The sequence below is a fragment of the Fistularia commersonii genome, chromosome 1 (assembly GCF_037954325.1).
Source record: "Fistularia commersonii isolate RoL2024-O1a breed Wild chromosome 1, RoL_Fcom_v1.0, whole genome shotgun sequence".
NCBI lineage: Eukaryota > Metazoa > Chordata > Actinopteri > Syngnathiformes > Fistulariidae > Fistularia > Fistularia commersonii.
In genome coordinates, this window is record NC_141284.1 from 6,548,905 (window position 1) to 6,568,948 (window position 20,044).

Consider the following 20,044-nt stretch of genomic DNA (forward strand, 5'->3'; position numbering starts at 1 on the left):
GGTTCTGAGTTGCTTTGAGAGTCGAATGATTCACACTCTCAACTTTTAATCATCAGACTTATTAGATGAAGTCATCTCTCATCGTATTGTGAAATCTCCATATATTTTTAATAACAGTTACATGTACAATATTTTTTCATACTCTTGTGGACTCCTTATCTTTTACTTGGTATTTAAGACACTTTATAGTTTATTTGTATTCCTTATTCTCCTTTTTTTTTTTTTAATGTTTATACAAATTTCTACTATTATTTATTATTGTTATATTTTTTTCTTGTAACTCTGGCACAACAATTTCCTTCGGGATGAATAAAGTTGTTAATTGCTAGTAGTTGCTATATTTTTTGAGTTTTTTTAATGTATTCACTATCTGTTTTTTTATCCATTTATTTATGCATCTATTATCATATTAGTTTTTTCTTATTTATCCTATTAGGTATTTATTTATCTATCAATTTACTATTTAACGGGCCAGGTCTGGACCGATGAGCAAAACCAGAGAAAAGGCAGTGGATCATGGGGATAAAACTGAGAATAAAAGCAGTGGTTTCTAAAGGCACAGTTGAACAATGTCGCCTTAAGGGTAAGAAAAAAAAAATCCTGCTCATTATATAAGCCATCAGGGTTCCTCTTCCGAGTTACGTCCAACAGACCAATGATTCTCTTCTTCGTTACCCCGGACCATAACATGAAAAGACATTAATGTCTTCACCCAAACAGCTGTTTTTGAATTAATCTGACAAATCCATCCACCCAATACATGTACAGCTTTACCAGCATAGTATCGCAATCGGGGTTACACCCGGGACCAGTCACCTGTCAATCAAATGGCCTTTCCGTGAACTGCAGGTGGCAACAGCAAATGTACAAAATCAAAATCCATCCCCAAAATGATTAAGACTTAATCGGGGATCGATTAAAAAAATTCTACCCGGCCCTCAACTGAAAGTTGTTCAAACGCCTGCCCGCCGATCTTTGTAGCACTCGACATTCATCACTATATTCCCGGAGCGTGATAATTATACACACAGAGAGCGCTGACCCACAATTGATCGGAGGGGGTGAATTATTTTTGGCTCAAAAGCGGATCAAATCACGGCAACGGGGGCCGTCTGTGTGTTGAATCCATATTTTTTCGAGAAAGACAGATAATTACAGACTGCGCTGTGAAAGGTAAGGCTCGTCTGGATAAACTCTGAGTGGCGTTGTTATTACCCCGGGAGTAAATCGACACAATTCTGGTCTTTCTCTTCTCGCAGCAAAATAATAAGTCCTGTGTATGAGAAAGAGAAAGAAAAAGCTGCCCAGCCATCACTCTAATTTGGGAATTTTCAATAAATATGTGATATTTATTATCAAAAAAACTTAGCATTAGCATGTAGCATTTAAGTTCCCTATCAGTCGTTATGGAGTTAATATCAACAGTTATTTATGGAGGAGTATCTTCTGAAATGAACTCATCCGCTAATCTACGAATAATAATTTGGAGCAAGAGTGACGAAGGTTCTCTTTGCAAGGACTTAGCATGTTCTCCCCATGCCTCTGCAGGCTCTCCGAGTGTTCCAGATCATGACTGATCTGAACTGTAGGTGTGAACAAGTGAATGGATGGTTGGATGTCTCCATATGTGGCCTTATTTATTGACAAGTCCAGGCATATTTCTGCTGACCACCCAGCATCAGCCCAGAATTTACTTTTGATTCAGAATAGAAAAAATATTGAGTTGTAATTCATATGTTTTTTTCCCCAAAATAAACACTAATGAGCCACGGAAACACAAAATAAATATATAACCAACACTAAAAACATAATTTCTTGTTCAATTTGCCAGGAAGTGAGTTAGCCGGTGTACAACTTTGTGGACTTAGCCACCTGGCTAAAAGCAGGCAAGGCAACAGAGCTAAAAATAAACTAATGCATTTTTTACGATACATTCTAACCCCCACGGACAAAATTATTCATCTGGATGAAAAGCCGGAACTCAGCCAGTGTTTAGATATACACCGATAACTTGTGTTTTTATTTTCTGAATCTGCATTTTCTGCACTTGTATTTTGTCATCGGTACAACTAAGAGAGAAAGTAAAAATTAAAATAAAAATACTCCAAAAATATTACGTTTGCTCATCTTCCCTTTTTGATGAACAATGTGAAGAAAAACAAAGGAAAATAAAAAAATGAAATATATGCTTACACACATACACACAACCACAATGAATATACATAAATATACATGCATATATATATATATATATATATATATATATATACACACACACATATATACACACGTACACATATACAAATATATGTATGTATGTATATAAATAGATGTACACGTACATTCATACATCCATACATATAGGTACACACATACATACATACACACACATACACATATATATAAACACATACATACATACATATGTATGTATGTGTGTATGTATGTATGTATGTATGTATATATATACACACACACACGTACATACATATACACACATACACATACATATATATATATATATATATACACACACCCACACACATATATAATATTCACATATACATATTGCTTCCCAGGAGGCATTCTCTGACCAGAGGAGCTGCGTTTCGGATATTAAACTCTCTTAACTTTCTCCATTCCCACTCAGCTGGCGAACATGTTCGTAGATTCGGCCATTTGCAGCCTCAGCATGAGTCCGTGACCATTTCCTTAAAAAAAAAATGAACTTGATACTGCACTCAGGTTTGTCTAACATGTGTATGTGTGTGTTTGTGTCTGTGTGTATGCAGGCAGGCATCGCCTCAGCTGCAGCCGGCAGCTGCTTTCAGCGGGAAAAGCTCAGATAAACCCACTCGACATGACCTTCCTAGCAACAAGCCACGGACACTCCAGCCACTGAGCAGCTGAAGGACCAGATTATTCCCGGGAGTGGGTGGAAATTCCGACAACCCAATTTGACAAAGATGCATATTAGGATCAATTGTCCAAAGAATTGAACCGTATGTGTGTCTGTTATGTGCATGTCCCTCCTGTGAAAACTTCAGAAAGAGGGATTCGAACAACTATAAATAGCATCCCCAAGTGCAAAAGTGTAGCCTAAGGTTTTGTTAGCATTAGCGCTTTTTCCACTACACTTTGTAGAATGTCCGCAATTTGGGCAGGGTTGTGATCACACAGCGATGCTGAACAGCCGTCACAGGGATTTGAACATGATAGAAAACAGCCAAACAATGGAGGACATGGAGGGAATGGTGGACTTGTTGCTCCATCTGCAGCTTCTTCAGCTTCTGCAGCACAAAATAGGAGTAGGGCTAAAGGATGCTACGGGCGATGAGACGCAGTGGCAGCCATGCTAACATTAACGTCTATTTATTTGTTTTTAATTTTTAATGGCATGGTTCATTCTGATTTCAGCCGCGCCATGCTCAGTGACCTAATTCTCTGGCCAATGAGTGGTAGGCAGTTCAAGCAGGTACTACAATAAGCACCGGATTTTGGAAATGCATAGAGGCTAAAAGGCACATTTGAGTGTTAGCATGTTTGCAGCTATCTGGGCAATCATTGAAAGTAAATATATATATATATCTATACATTTATGAAATTTTCAACCGCAATGGATCCTGGGACTGATTCAATGCATCACCCTGGTTTATAGGACGGTGGTTCTTTTAGCTGTAAAAGTAGCACCGTCTGAACTGCACTTGATTGAAGAAGCATTGAGAACGTCAGCCTTATCCTAAAATTCTTCATCCAAAATATGAATCCAGCATTAACGTATGAGACAATACAACAATTTTTTGATCAAAATGGAAGCGCAGGACATGTTGTAATATAAAGGTTTCATGGTGAAACTTCCTCTGGCATCACAAGCAAGATTGATGAGCTCAACGCCAACCCATCCTACCCGCTTTGCAATATTTATTTTCTTAATAACTTCATGAGAATCACGACAGCCTGGAATTCTTCCTCCATGTGACTGGAAGCACAGCTCCGTCTGCAGGTTGTTCAATTAGTGACACTTTTCGGAGAGAAACTCAGGAAAGACTTTCAGGATCTTTGACGCGTCATTAGGCGTTCCGTGAAAGGAGAGCACAAGCGATGTATTGTCACACTCTCCTGTGCCTTGATGGCGTTTTTTTTTTTTTTCTTCCCCTTTTCTTTTTCCCTTCACAGAGCTGCAATTACTTCCCAGCACCCCTGGAGAGAGCAACGAACCCTGGTGGCTGTGACAATACTTTCATGTTTGCTCAGCCATCTCACAAATCACGCCGCACCCATTCCGCAGATTGTCAAACCGCTGACTTCAATACACACTGATTGGTGAGTCATGAAAGTTTCATTCCAGAGCAGCAGAATTTTAGCATATGTACAATAGAGGAGGTATTTGTCTGAGGCGGACTTTTGGACAGGATTTTACTTTCAGTTCAGTGAAGTAAAATATTGCACAACAGCTCGCATCAAATCAATCATGAGACCAAAAAAAAAAAATCAGACATTCAGACATCAGACATACAAAGTCAGATCTTAATTTATTCCTTTTTTTTTTAATGCACAAGTACGATCATCCAGTCACTATACAATCGAAAAAAGGTTTTCTTATGAAATGTCAATTATATAAAAAACAGTTGATTTAATAGAGCTGGTCTGTGCCCAAATCACCCACGTTAATGATTCGAATCTCAGTAATGAACCAGAGATCACTAGCGTCAGGTCTCGGATCTTCTGATTCCATTGGCTGCTGCGAAAAACGCAAGATGACTCGCCAGATTCACAGCGGACAGATGATTCGATTGATTTGATTCACAAACTCAAGTTAGCGGACTCATCGGAAAAAAAGCAGACTCGGATTAGTTCAATATTCTTGAAGTTCAAGTTCAATATCATAATAAACAAGTGGTTGGACATACTGGACTGGTATATTCAATGTACATTATGATGATGACGATACAGTTATATTATTATCTTTATACTGATTAAAAATTTGTTTCGGCACCTAGTTCATGAATGCGGTGGCGTAGCCTTTTGGGAGGTGGCAATGACGATTACTCAAGGGACTCAATTTAACCAAATCACTTCAGTGAGTGACTAACCATAACAAGGAGTACATAAAATGAGCCAATGAACAGTAACACTGATCCAAAATAATTCAAAAAAGCTTTGCGGTTTTAAAGAAAACAACTGATTGGATTCTGCGATACATCATCATTCTGGTATCTCTTTGACCTCTCCTCTCCATCCTCAATCCGGATGAAGAGCCACAACATAGGAGCTAATGCTTCTGTCTCATTGGAGAAAAAAAAGAAATGGTCAGGAAATATCATCTTTCTGTAATGATTTATGTCCAGCATTCAAAGCTTACACTACAACAGCACTAAAGGCGAAGTGAAATGGCCCCAATATTTGTTTTATTTGGACAGGTGTGATGGTTCTAGATTAAAGCTAACACTGTCTAACGTTTATGGCTACATCCTCGGGGCCTTTATTACTTTTATTATAGTTTTGTCATCATGCGCATTTGCCTCTTATTCGGCTGTAGCTGGCATTTTGGTGTTGCTAGAGTCTATGGACTGGCTAGCGGGTTAGTTCCTTCATTTCAGTTAACGCCTTAAGCCTCGAATAAAAAAATCCACCTCTGTTAAAATGAAAAAATAAACAAGTAAAGCATTTTCCTGTCATAATGACTGCAGCAAGAGTACACTTGCGACGTGAAAGACAAATATTTAAGAATACCATACATCTAAAGTTGTATAAAATTACCTAAAATTCTTACTCAATCACAGCGCCAAAGTAAATGGACTCTACTATCAGAAGGTAGTGTCGGTGCTTTTACCTCCAGTAATACATACAACTGTGTGTTTTTGTGCTCTTCAATAAGCGTATGTGTGTGTGTGTCTGTGTGTGTGTGTGTTGTGTGTTGGTGCGTTTGTGCCGATAATGATCTCTTATAAAGCTGAGCTCATATTTAGACATAGTCACTTAGTATTCCAATCAGATTGCAAATGATCCAAAGCATCTTTCTACTCATTATGACTACACACACACACACACACACACACACACACACACACACATATCTATATATATATATAACTATGTACTTTGTATTCAGTTGGCGTCTTGACGTCAAAGCAACCTGACCCAACTCCAGCTGCTCTATTCCCTTCCCCATCTTGCGTCATAGCAATCTATTGGCATGGCGGAGATGCTATTTCCCTCCAGCATAGTGGGGTTAAGATGCTGCGTCTCCCAGATGTGGAGGAAAAAGAAAAATAGAAATAAAGCAAAACAAAACTCCAAGATCCTCTCCATCTCACTTATCTCACAGCTACCCCGGTGATGGAGCCACATCACGGAGGGTCGAGCGGAGGAGAGGAGCCCTGAGCCTCGGAGAAGAAGAAGAGACGTGGCTAATCCTTCATACACTACACATCACACACACACACACACACACACACACAACTCCACCACCACTACCCCGGCTGCACGGACAAATCCCGCAGAATGTGTGGGTGCCACCTTCCACTGTGTGAAATGACACGACAGCAGCTATGCGACTTCCATATGCTAAATGCAGCGCTTGTCACCTTCATTTTAAATGTGTTGGACACACAAGGAGTAAATTTCAGCGGACAGCAGCAGTATGACAAACACACACACACACACACATACACACACACATTGGCTGGGTTACATGGTATTTCTTCCAGGATTGGTTAAATGCTATTTCGTGCTTCGTGATTATGGCTCCTTTCTAAGCTTTAAAAGTTAAAGTCATAATAAAAACAATGCACTGTCCGTGTATCTCAGGTTGTCATCGACAATGAGGGAGATGGGATGGAAAGGGGACGCAGGAGAGGTAGATGGCGTCTGGGGATGGAAGTGGCTGAAATAGGATTAGTCCATAGGGAGGCTGGGCCTGGCCTTGGGGATAGGTTTAGGAGCAAAGACGTCTGAGGAGCGAGCTTGGAGTAGAGACCCCTTTACATCAAAAGAGTCGGTTTGGGCAGTAATTAGGGCGCCTTCAGATAGGAAGAACCCGGAACACGCCGGAGGGATGTTTATATCCCGTCTGGCCATGAAGAGTGAGTGTGACGCTGGTGAGCTGTACGCCAGAGTCGACCTCCTTGGTCCGCCACCGCCACAACCCTTGTCCAGTCGGTGTCCGCACAATGAACATGTTGACATATGTAACCGTATAATTAGTCAAACACGATAATGATATAACAGTAAAAGGCATAATGATCATTTCACTTTGGAGCAGGCCTCGCCACGCTTGTTCCTCCAAAAATTTGATCTGACAGGGATAACCTCTTTGAGTAAAGTTGTCGGTATGACCTGATGAATTTCTGAAAACTCGCCTATCCCTTCAGACGTACTGTCCATAAAGACGAGGCCCTAAACAATGAAACCAGGTGACGGGAGGGCCGAAGAAGACAAAGCTTGTCGGTTTTTGCACGAAACAACAGGAAATCCCCATGGATACCGCAGGGGGAACAAGTCAAAACGTATACGGGAGTACAGGAATGTGCCATATAATACATGGAGCAGGGGGGGCATGCCACTGATACCGCAGATTGGCATTTATTGTGCTACAATAACTTCCACATGTGGGTTTCTGACGCCCTACAGCTGAATGGAGGGAGAAGAGACAGGCGCTTGTCACGCTGTTTTGCAGGTGGGATTGTTGCCAAAAAAAAAAAAAAAAAGAAAGAAAAGCTATCCTTTTTTAGGGGGGCTTGCTTTGTGTGTGGCCTGCCTAACGTACTTGAACGGTATTCAATCCTCGTACTCCAAAGAAGCCAAGCAAAGCTGATTTACTTCTGGTGCAGCATAGAAAAATACAAATAAATATAAAAGCACACCTTAACCTCGAAGAACCCTCTTTACCTCAGTGGCCCGGCGGCTTCGGTTGATCCTTTGTTCCCGATTCAACTCCTCTCGAACTCAGCTGACATTACTCGATGCTTTCTTTCTCCTGAATCCGTATGTCAATCACTCCAGAACCTTTGACTGGGCTGCAGAGGCAGCTGGTCGACAATTATCATAGAGAGCCTGACAATTACGCCTCATTCTCTTCGTAACAGTCAGGAGTCAATTATTGGCGCAGAGTTTATTCGCGAGCATAGTCAACGCTTCTTTGGGACATACCATTTGGTGATCGCTTCAACGTTCTTGCTGCGGTTGGTGGTGAATCGAGCGTCTTTTTGTTAACCGTGTCATTGCATTTGTCATCAAGTACTGCCTCATTACTCGCATGATTTATTAAAACAACAACATGATAAACTGCACCGTGAAACAACGATACTTTTATGGTTGGGAAATTAAGCCCAATCATAGAAAACATTTAACAGCATGCTTGCTGTATAATTCAGCATCTATATGTTTTGGGGACCATATAGATTCCCTTCTGTACATATCAATATAATAAATTACAGACTTTATGGACATCCTTTGGTGTTTTTCCTGGGAGCAGGCAAAGATTTGAGAAGACACTTTATAGTTTCACTGAGACACTTTATAGTTAATAGTTTATTTTTATTTCTAATTCTGCCTTTTCTTTTTATCAATGTTATATTTTCTGTAACTCTGGCACAACAATTTCCTTTCCGGGATTAATAAAGTTGTTCTTATCTTATCTTATCTTAAGTGCTACTGAAACATCAAGATTTGAGCGATTCTTGCCCCTGCTTCAGCACCGCTGCCCCAAAATTTTCTGTTCCAAGTTTTCACGTTCCCTCCACCAAGCCTACTCGGGTCTTCGTCGGGTTCTACCCTGCCAGACCGAATCTCTATCTTCATCTCCATGGTCAAAAAAACAGTAGATAGGTCCATTGAAGAAAGAATTTATGAAACTGTGAATGGTCTGGATGTCTGTGACTGACAGGTGAGGCCTTGACTGACGGGGGCTGGTCCAAGTTAAACCATAACCAGCCCCCTAAACTCTGCATGGATTACAGGTGGTATTTTTGTTTGTTCAAGATTAACTAGTGTGTTGTTCAATCCCCTTAAAGCATGAAATTTCTGCTATTCTTTGGTTGCCCACTCTTTATTATACACATAGTTATATAAAAATAAATATAAACTGTATATATATTTAAACTGTATATATATTTATGTTCATACACACACACACACACACACTACACTGATATATATATATATATATATATATATGTCCACCTGTGTTAATGAAACTTCACTGCAAAGTGCCTTTTATAAGATTTTCACTAAGTTTTTCTTTCTCTTATTAAACCTTGTTACAGCACCAAAACTTGACCGCATCCCACAGAAATAGCTAACAGCCTCATGGCCGCTTCCAGAGCCACGGGAGTTGAGGCATTCCAACGTGTTGACTCAGATATGATATTTTACCGGAGAGGTGATGCCCTGCTGCTGAATGATTTCAAATTCCAGATAACCATTAGCAGAAATATTTTTTTTTTTAATGGGGAGTGCTTCGAAGCCTGTGTTGCTCTCAATTTTTTTTTTTTTTTCTTTGGAGGAAGGGCTTGCGGCTTGATCGTCCAAGAATGATTAATTTTAGTTACAAAATGATAAATTTAATATCTTCTGGGCTGAAGTAGGCATGCGAAGTAAAACACGTCTAGGTTTACGTTGCCGGTATGAACATCGGCAGCTCCATCGATTGGTGGATAAATCTGCAGTCACCTCTTCACGTGACCTGAAGTGCGAGCGAACGTGTCTCTTTCTCTAAAATAGATACCAGAATTTTGGCGAATGACTGGCAGGGTCAGGATTGGAGGGGGAAGCTTGAACCGTTGCGACAACACCGAGCTTTTCTGCAGCAACTTGCGACTCCACTCACTTCGGACATTGAAGTCGGATGATTAGGACCTTGAGGATGGGACCTCTCTTCAAAAGCGCTGTCTCATTTTCCATTTCGCCACCACTGCCTGAAAACTGATATCCCGTGCAGAATCCGAGCGTTATAGTCTGGTTTACAAACACGCTTATTAAAGCTAGCAAGGTTAGTAATCCACCCAGGCTGAGGCAGGAGATTCCAATCAAGGTGCTTACCCAGCCAACCGCAAACTAACCTGGTGCTAAAAGAAAACCTGGGAAAAACAAGAAACCCTCGGAGGAGCGAGCGACTGCACTCAGCGAGAACTAATAAAGTGTTCTAGGAACTTGCGGAGGATTGTTTAATTAGACCTGGGGATGCCCGTGTCACTCATAAAGTAAACAGTTACTGGACTTTTTTTTTTGGGGTGGTTAATTAACCCTGTGACTCGGTGCTCAAAAGCGTCTGCACCTCGCTGGAATATATGTGCCACGACGGCTAATACACTCAACGCTAATTCGCTCATAATTGGCACTGATTACACTTTTATTCCGTGCAAAATGTTACATTATTAGATATTAGATGTAGATTTGATAGAAATGATTGACCATTAGCTTCATATTAAGGCATTTCAAATGATAGTTTATAAGTTTTAGCAGTCTAGAAAGTCCAATCCACAGCATGTCGGGATCGGCGATGTATGGTTCCAATCGCCAAAACGATAACCGCTTTACGTTCTTGAGTGTAGAGGGAAACCGTATCGATTCCTGGATGTGTTAACAGGCAGGTTATCATTTTAAACATTACTAAGTCATTCATTATCAGCCGCCGGGTTAACATGAAACATTCCGGGAAACAAGTCAGATGAATCAATAAGCCGGGGAAACATTCTTTATGAACGAACAGACCAATAGAGGTTCTGACAAAAAATACGAGCACGCGTCTGTTTTCCTGTCACGGGGAAAGTGGATGGGGGGTGATTGTGCGGAATGAGGACGGTCCTCAATCACGGCGCGGACCAGCGGTTTACTGGCAGTGTCGTCTTGCTCAGATAGACATGCATTAGCGGGACCGCGTCTCCCCCCCTCATCGGAGTTGGGGGGGGTCGGCATCTATCATCATCATGCCTGTCAGAAGGGTCGTGGTCATGGGAAAGCGGTGGGGGGAGGGGAGGCCGCAATCCACAATCATCTGCTTGAATTAGCCTCGGCTACCTGCAACACGCGACGACTAGCGTGAGAATGCAACAAGTTGCGGCGGCAAAAGGGGAGAACTGACACTGCCTGGTGTTTTAAAAGTTATTAATCAATTAAAAAAAAAAAAAAGAAAATTAAATTGATCCAATTTTCGAGTAAGTACTCGTAAAAATAAGCTAATCACCTGAAGCAAACAGAAAAACAAACAGAAAAGACAAAAATAGGAGGAACCGGTAAGTAAAGGCAGAGACTGCAAAGAAAATGTGAACGCTTTGCTGCACGGAATTCATCTCCATGGAAACAGTTAAACGGAGCAACTTTGGAGCTGCCGTACAAAAGGAAAAGAAGGAACTGCAGGCTAAAATCTTTGTTCAAAATCTACGATGATCTAAAGATAGCGACGCTAGAGGGGAAAAAAAAAAAGGGTCAGATTCTCGACACGTGCAAAATGTCGACGTGTTGCATAATCTCATCCGGCGCCGCTGCTTTGTTGCTCATCCTGTCTGCAAGACACTTTGCAAGCGATTACTGAACTCGGAGCGAACTGCGGCGATGTTTACAATCCTCATAGTGACTGAAAGCCTGGCGCCACAGAGGTCGGCGCTCCATCCTTTCTCGTCAATTCCTCAGACTCGCTTGAGGAACATCGGGAATCGTCTTTTTTAACCATGCACTTCTTGTCCCTTTACAGAAGATAGAGCGTCGTCTGAGTGGGAAACCAAATCTTCCAAATCTGTATCTCTTACAGTTTTGCAGACGAGCTCGCAAGGCCTCTGGATTCACCAGATCACCCCCCCCCCCAAAAAAAAAAAAAATCCATCATCAATCATGGTTTCTTTCATTGCAGCAAAAGTTGAATATAATGCGTAAAGGAAAACAGCAAACATTGGTTAATTGGGGAGTCCTTCACTGGAAACCAATCACAACTGGCTTTGTCTGCTGACCGGTTGATGTTCGCCCATTGATGATGATTCATCGGAGGTCCAGACCTTCTCCAGACTCCTTCTCCCTTATCACGGTTCCTTGGTAACAAATCGTTTGTCATGTCGGGATACAACTGAAATACCCATTGAAGCACTGAAGTGTATAATAAATGAAGTAGCGCTGAGATATAGCAGTGAAAGGAAGGCAAATCAAGGCTTGCTAACAATAAAGATGTCAAAGTGCAAAAAAGGTCACGCATCCACGCTCATTCAAGGAGGTTGGAAGAGGAGTTAGAAGAGGTGACATCACTCTTGCAGTGGGACTGGAAGACAACCGTTGGCTCAGAGGCCCAGAGCCTAGAAGCTGCTACTGTGACAGCTCTATCACCAAAACAGCAGAGGTTGATCGGACCAGTCGGCTTTGTCAAATCACATTTGAATAAATCAAAAAAAAAAAGTTAAAAATCAAGATTAAAGAGTGATGCACCAAGTGGGATCGACAGCATCACGGGAAAGTGGAAATATCTCAATCGACGGGACAAAAGGCAATGGATAATCTCGTTGCGCCACTGATGCGACACCGAAGGGCTTTTGGGATTACGGAACAAACAATTCATCAATGGCTCGTCAAACCAATCAAGAGGTGAGACAATAACGGAAGTGTTAATTGGATGCAGCCTGATCCAAAACAACATCTATACCTTTTAAGGGACTGTGTTGGGATTTGAGGGTAATGTTAGAGGATTAGCGGCAATCGCCGGTCCTACAGACGGGAATACAGTCTACTGAACTGTCAGCTAGCACAAAGGTTTGCATGTGCGTGCATGTGCGTGCATGTGCGTGCATGCGCGCGCGTGCACGTCAGTCGGTCGTGTGGCGTAACAGCAGAGCCTTCAAGGCACGGACCAATTGTTCGAGCTTTGCAAATCCTTCTTGCTTAAAAGAGAGAAGGAGACAACAACAACAACATCATAACAAAAAAATTGATAAATGAATGATTAAAATCGCGCAGCTTTCATAAACCAGACTTGTCTAAAATAGTCTCCATCCCGGCATCGACTCCCAATGAGACTTAATTGGCAGAAACGTCCGTCTCCGCCATCCTCTGTCGAGAGACTCCGGCAATTAGCTCCCGACGCAGAACACGTCGTGTGACGACGCACCCTACAGAGGTGAATCAAACGCGGCATTGATTCACGCTCAGATTAATCAGAGGAAATGATGTGTTCTGTCTGCAAAAGACAAAAATATATACATCGCTGTATGAGGGGCTGAGCCGTTAGATCCCATCTTCAAGCAAGCTGTCAGGGTAAAGCAGAATTCTGGCGGATCAGTTAAAGACTTCCACGAACCTGCACCCTCCAGCTAAAGCTACTGCCTCTGGGCGACAAATGCAGTACTGCTACCTGCAACCCATCTTTTCCTGCCAGCTTCCAAAACATACCAGTATGTGACCTTCAAAATAAGAGTAAACCCGCTATCCCTGCAGGTAATCATCACACATCACCACATCGATCAAGTGACCAGATGTAAGCCATATGACTCAATAACTAAAAACAGTTGGCCTATGGTCCCCGACCACTAAAACACACACACAAACACCGATTGGCAGCAGACCTGCCGTGCACGGAGCCAACCAGACCATCGGGAGCAACCAGTGGTTCAGACGGGAGGAGCCGGAGATCCAACCGCCAACGTTCCAAGTGGAAGGACGTCCTGTATGCTCATCGATCGCTAAATGTGAGCTGTGTTCTAACACGACCCCGGTGTGGTTAACAAATCTGCACTGTAAAAACAATGAAAATAGCTACTACATACGAAAGCTAATAACATTTCGGTAAAGGGAATGGAATTATTTCAGTTACCATGCTATCATCTCGAAATTTGCATGTAGATTTACGGTCAGAGCAGCATCGACACAGCCGATGTTGAACCCTTGGTTCTTGATACAGAACTAAGTTAAAGGGGAAGGAGCGGGCTGATGAGCAAACCCGCAGTACATTGTATAAACCTTTACAGATCAGCCGACAAAGAACAGACATCCCCTTTATCGGATCTCGGTCTGTTCCTACAAAGCCTGGGGTGCAAAGTCCACACAGATAAGGCCCGGCCGTCGCATGGACGGCATGGTGTCGGAAGTGGCCAGTGCACGGAGCTGTGATTTAATGTAGGAATAAACAGGGATGTGAATGGTTGTCTTTTCTGTCGGGTTATTCCACTCAGTTGTCACCACAACCCGGTCCACTACTCTAACTCCAAATAACTTTATGTCACCTTTCACGCCATCCATAAATCTATTCGGTCTTCCTCTAAGATTCCTACCTCAGCACCCTTCCAGCTAGATCAGGGGTGTCAAAGTCAAATACACAGTGGGCCAAAATTCAAAACAGGGACAAAGTCGCATGCCAACATTGATACTTCCTCCAGATATAAAAGTTACCCTTCTCACCCAAACAAGTTGTGCTTAAAAATTGTATATGGAACAAGCAAAGGTTAATACTAAGCAATATATAACTTAATATTAAAATTAAATTTCAAATTAAAAAAACACATCGATGGCAATTTATCATTCAAATAAAAATTACATAAAAATTGTGTGTTTCTTTTTATTTGCGACCTTCTGTGTTAAATTTTAAACCTTTTACCACAGGCATATAATAAATGTAAAAATGAAATAATAATAATAACAACAACAATAATAATAATAATAATAATAATAATAATAATAATGTATCAATAAAACATTAATTATAGCTCAGTTTGCTAAACACTGATCTACTCTGATCACCTTTTTGCTATTTTTTGGAAGGGTAGTACATTAGCAGTATTAGCATAAGGTTGCTATGATAGCTGTCGACAGAGGAGAAGACGATTATGGGTCCTGTCATGATTTTCGTGCCAAAACCCCAGCAGAGCATTCTGGTATTTGTTGTATTAGCGGCACATGCGCTTTAGGCTATAATACCGGTGGGCCACCACACATTATTTAGTATAGCTTTGCGGGCCAAAAATAATTACACTGTGGGACAAAAGTGGCCCGCCCGCCAGAGTTTGACACCTATGAGTTAGATCTTTACTATCTCTCCTCTGTCCATTTCCAAACTATATCGGTCTAGTATTATTTTAAGAACATCTAACATATGCTGTTCCTCTGATGGACTCCTGTCTTCTCCTCAGTGTCTAAACCAGACGACATGGCTGGTCTGACTTCCAGTTTCTACACTTCTCTTTTCATTCTGGCTGAAACTTTTATCATCCTCGACACTTTGCTCCACCTGTTCCAAGCTGCTTGCACACGTCATTTCGCCTCTCCTCCACACACACCGTTGTTCTGGACTGTTGACCCTAAGTCTTTAATATCCCCCCACCTTCTTTATCTCCCTGTAGCCTCACTGTTCCACTCGGGTCCCTCCCGGTGACACATGTGTATTCTGTCTTTCTGCAGTTAACCTTTATTCCCCTCCTTTCCAAGGCAAACCTCCGCCTCTATGGATTTCCCTCCACCTGCCGCACAACAGATCATGATGTCAATACGGGATGTGACTGCTGACTTCCTAAAAAAAAAAAAAAAAAAAAGCACTATATGGTAACCATTAAGCCTCTGGATGGAAAAAATTTCCTTTTTTTTTTTTTTTTTTTTTTGTGAATGTATTGTGGGTATTTGGGGCAGCACAGTGGCACAGCAGTTAGCGCTTATGCCTCACAGCAGTAAATAACCTGGTTCGATTCCGACTTGTGTGGGTTTCCTCCGGGCTCCAAAAACATGCAGGTTAATTTGAAAAAATGAAATTTGCCCTGAATTAACGAATGAGTGAATGGTTTTTTGTCAATATATGTTGTCCTGCGATTGACTGGTGACCACTCCAGGGTGCACCCCGCCTCTTGCCTGTTGACAGCTGGAATAGGTTCTAGCATCCCTCGCAATCCTGTGTGCATGATAAGCAGAAGAAGATGGATGGATTTTTTTTTTTTTAATTTGCCAGCACGCAAATGCTAACTTGCTTTGATTTGTTTTGTTTTTTTGCCATAGTGATCAAGAGTGATAGGATCAAGTCAAAGCCCCACCTCTTGCCTATGTAAGGATAGGCTCATATTTTAATGGCATAAGCCATAATAAGTGAAAAATGGATGTTGAAAGAAATTTGCCCTTGAGTTGACATGATAATTTTGTTTCTATTTGTTTTCTCTCCTTTGCAAATGAGGATTGCAGTTATGCCAGCCTCAGATGGAATCCGACTCAACTGGTGTCCTACCCAACCATCACGAATAACAATCAAATGAAAATTGATAAATGAACCATGCAAATTTTCATCAAAATGCCAAAAATGTAACAGTTACATGGACCCCTGGTCATCAATCACCGAAATCTAATTTCTTCTTCACTGAGGAAGGACATTAAAAATTCCTCCAGGGCCCGATGGGATTATTTTTATTTAAGCACCCACCATGCTGCTGTGTTCAAACCCTGACCCTCCAACACTGAATTTTAATTACTTTAACTGTCAGATCCCGAGTTAACATCAAAGTTGGGGACTCAAAACAAATGTTCTTGACCTTTGACCCACATCAATCTGATGACACATCTACCTTGACCACGTGACCAGGCGCTTATTGCCACTTCATTGTGTGGAACATTTGTACCAAAATTTGAATCCTTAAATAGATATCTTAATAATGTGTAAACACCGACAGAAACAAAAGGCCTTTGATGCAATAAATCACACAAATATTAACACAAAATCAAATCCTGATAAATCCCATGTGTGGATTTGATATTCTATTATTTGAAAAGTCAAGGAGTCCTGCTGACAAGAATCTGGCTAACTGCAAATATGCTCACCAATGTGCCTGTTCTAGTGTTTTATCATTCCTGACTTTTAACAAAACAAGTCAATTTTTATTCATTTTCCCACATGTATTTGATAGATTTTTTTTTTTTTACATCAGATAAGTTATATTCAATAATATTTGTGATTGCTTGTGAAGTTAATTATCTATGTTATTACAATTTTAAGTGCTGCTAGCGTCACAAGATGCTGCTTTATGTAAGGTTAGCGACTTCGCTTCCTGTCCAAAGACCAATCACTCAACACGGTTTCTTTGACTGACAGTTAAAGTTCATCTTTGTTAGTTTTTTTAAACGGGGTCGGGTCGGAGTGAGCGTGAGTAACCCCAGCGTGGAAGTCAGTCACAGGGCCACACACGAACACAACAATTCGATCTCATGCACACCTACAAGTAACCCGCTGGAATTTAACCAACAACCACCTGTGTTTTGAAAATCATATTAATTACGTTTTCTTTTTTTTGTTTTTTTTGTTTTTTTACAAAAGGATTATTATAAAATGCCATATTAGGGAAACTAGCTGGCTTTCCAGAGATTCACACAAAAAAAAAAAAAAAAAAGGAAAAAAAAAAGGATTGATGTCCATGGATTTTTCAGTGGTGCCTCACAGGTTTCTGGTTCAAATTTGACAGGGGACCCTTGTGTCTGCAGACTCTGTGTTCTCCCCGTGTCTGCAGGGATTGCCTCAGAGTTCTCCGGATTCCTCCCACAGTCCAAAAACATGCAATAGGTTCGTTGGAGACCCTAAATTGTCCAAACATGTGGATGACAAAGTGGATGGTTAACTGTCTCTGTATGGCTTTACCCTAGGTTCCAATAACCAACAGCAAATACCTTATATTTGGAAAACACTTGGCAATGAAAGAATTTCTGATTCTGATCTTGATAGTCCAGTGAGGTTATGTGACATGTGGTGACAGCTAATATCTGTATCACCTCTTATAACATCTAAATCTGCATCTATATATATTAATTATATTGTTTATATTATAGAATTGCTAATATTTAAAATATTTAAAAAACAACAACAATAATCATAAAACAAATTACATTAAGTATAATTATATACAGAATACTAATATTTGAAATATAAAAATAACTATCGTTATTATTATTATTATCATTATTATTATTATTGTTAATAATAATAATAATGATAATAATAATAAATCTAATAATAACCATAATAATAATAACAATTGAATTTCAATCGAAATAATTTCCAATTTAATACACGTTCTTCCTGTCCTGGGAAAAAAAAAAAGAATGTCACTGAGGTTTTATTTGACAGTGGAACATGTTAAACAAATTAAAGAGGAAAATAAAAAGTCAGGAGACAGCCACGTCAAAGTGCAACCAAAATGCGCAAGGACATGTTGTACAGAGTAAAGTTTGCAAGAACAAACAGGACTGGTCTTTTTTTTTTTTCTATTTGGTACAACATGAGTCAATTTCCTCCATTTCTCAAAGAGGAAAAGAGATGGCTCGACTGAATAATTTATGCCTCTCTAAAAGCCATCTCTCAGCCAATTACTGCTGGAGCAGCCCAATTTCCTCGAGGGCCGGTGCGATGTAGAGCCAAAATCTCTGCAATCTTTGGAGAAACAGAGGCCGACGGCGACGTCCAGGAGCGGCTGGCAAAGGGAGGGGGCGGCGGCACCGAGGTCCGGGGGTCTAGTACTTGTCAATAATAGATCTTCTGCGGGTACTTCAACGGGCGCAGTGTTTGACGTTCCGATCCGAAAATCACAAGATAATAAATTCATGAAGGTATCGCGGCTCGAGCGCCGGGTAGGGATTGCCGCTTGACGCTGAATCCTCAACCAGAAATGAAATAAAAGCCGCAACATCTATATGGTGGAGTACCTTTCACGAAAATAAGCTTAATGATACCCTTTTCTTTTGCCAGCCAGATAACGGTTTTCTATACCTTAGCCTTGTGTACAGTAGGTACCTCCTGCCAGAAGGGCCAATAACAACCCCCCCAATAAGCTATTCAATATTGCCACTTTCCATACATGATGGTTTTACTGCTAACGTCACAGGGGCTTAGTTTGGTATGAATAACCAAAGGCAGGTGGAGTCAGGGCACTAAGCGCTGACCATAATAAACCATCTGGCGCAACACTAACATTTGCCCATCCCTCCGGAAGCTAACCCTTGAGCACAAATGGAGCTATAGCTAAGAAACAGCTGTAAACAGATTAGTTTGTTTTTATGGTGAGTAGCAAGTGAAACTGCTGCTTTGCGATCCGCCATAAATAAAAAAAACTTGATTAAAAGAGACATCAAAATTTAATGTCACAAACCGAGGCTGTTTATTGGAGAATTTACGGGCGATGGAAAGATGGAAGGAATAATTTTGTAAATTGATCTGAATTCCAGAAGAAGAAACACTATTTGGCAGTGGCAAGTCATTCTGCTAATTTGAAGTAGGCAATGCCGAATCTGTGTCCTGTGCCGGTGAAAAACGGAGTGCTAGCTCTCTAGCTAAATGCTAGTTCACTGCGTAATTACTGAAAATGTTGCATGTATTATCATACTTACGTCCCCTCTACATCAGATACTTCCAATGGAAGGCGTTGGAAGGTGTAAGGCAAAGGTTAGCCATGCTAATGGCTGCAAAAGACAGCAAAATGGTTCAAAACCTAAAAATATTTCACAGTGTTAATTTGAAATTCATTGGAGGGGAGCAACGGTGTTCAGTCGCCTGCTTGCCGTCTACCGTCTCCGTTTGGATACTTTAATTTTGAAAAATAAATTTACCAATGCTGTTTTCAGTGGCGCCAGACAACATTCGACTAACAGCCAACAGAGCCGTTCTACCAACAATTAATAATGCAGGCATTTTTATGAGCTCATAACTTCTGCAGCATGCTAGTTAGAATTCGTGGGTTAATTTTCTGAAATTACGGTGTAGTTAATAAGACCTTACTATGGTATGTCACTGTAAGAAAAGGAACAACACTGTGTTACCTAATAGTGTTGGGTGTCTCTATAAATCTCCGCAGTGACAGGGTTCCACAGGGTATCCAAGTGTTAACACATTTTGATGCATTCCAAACCAACACCCGACCGCCAACGCGCACCGTCAACAACACAGCGGCCATTGTCACCACATGTCGGAGGGCGCCGGCCTTTAAAGGTGACACTTCCTGGCAGGACAGCTGCTTCGTAAACACCGTAAAATGTGAAGGCGAGAGATGGTGTGGGTCTCTCGGCTGAACACACAAACACACACACACTCCCTCGCACCTTCAGTCCTCGAGACAAA

The 20,044-nt window shown here is 41.1% G+C and overlaps 1 protein-coding gene across 10 annotated transcripts in view; it reads right to left on the reverse strand.

The window, feature by feature from the left end:
- Positions 1–20,044, reverse strand: part of ptprfa (protein tyrosine phosphatase receptor type Fa) — a 316,636-nt gene that overhangs the window by 286,464 nt on the left and 10,128 nt on the right. Inside the window, exon 1 of one of the 10 annotated variants that reach the window (XM_086146204.1) lies at positions 13,790–13,849. The exons of the other annotated variants lie outside the window; for them this stretch is intronic. The gene's annotated coding sequence lies outside the window, so the exon portion shown is untranslated. Of the gene's footprint in view, positions 1–13,789; positions 13,850–20,044 lie in introns of those variants that run through there. 10 annotated transcript variants of the gene reach the window in all.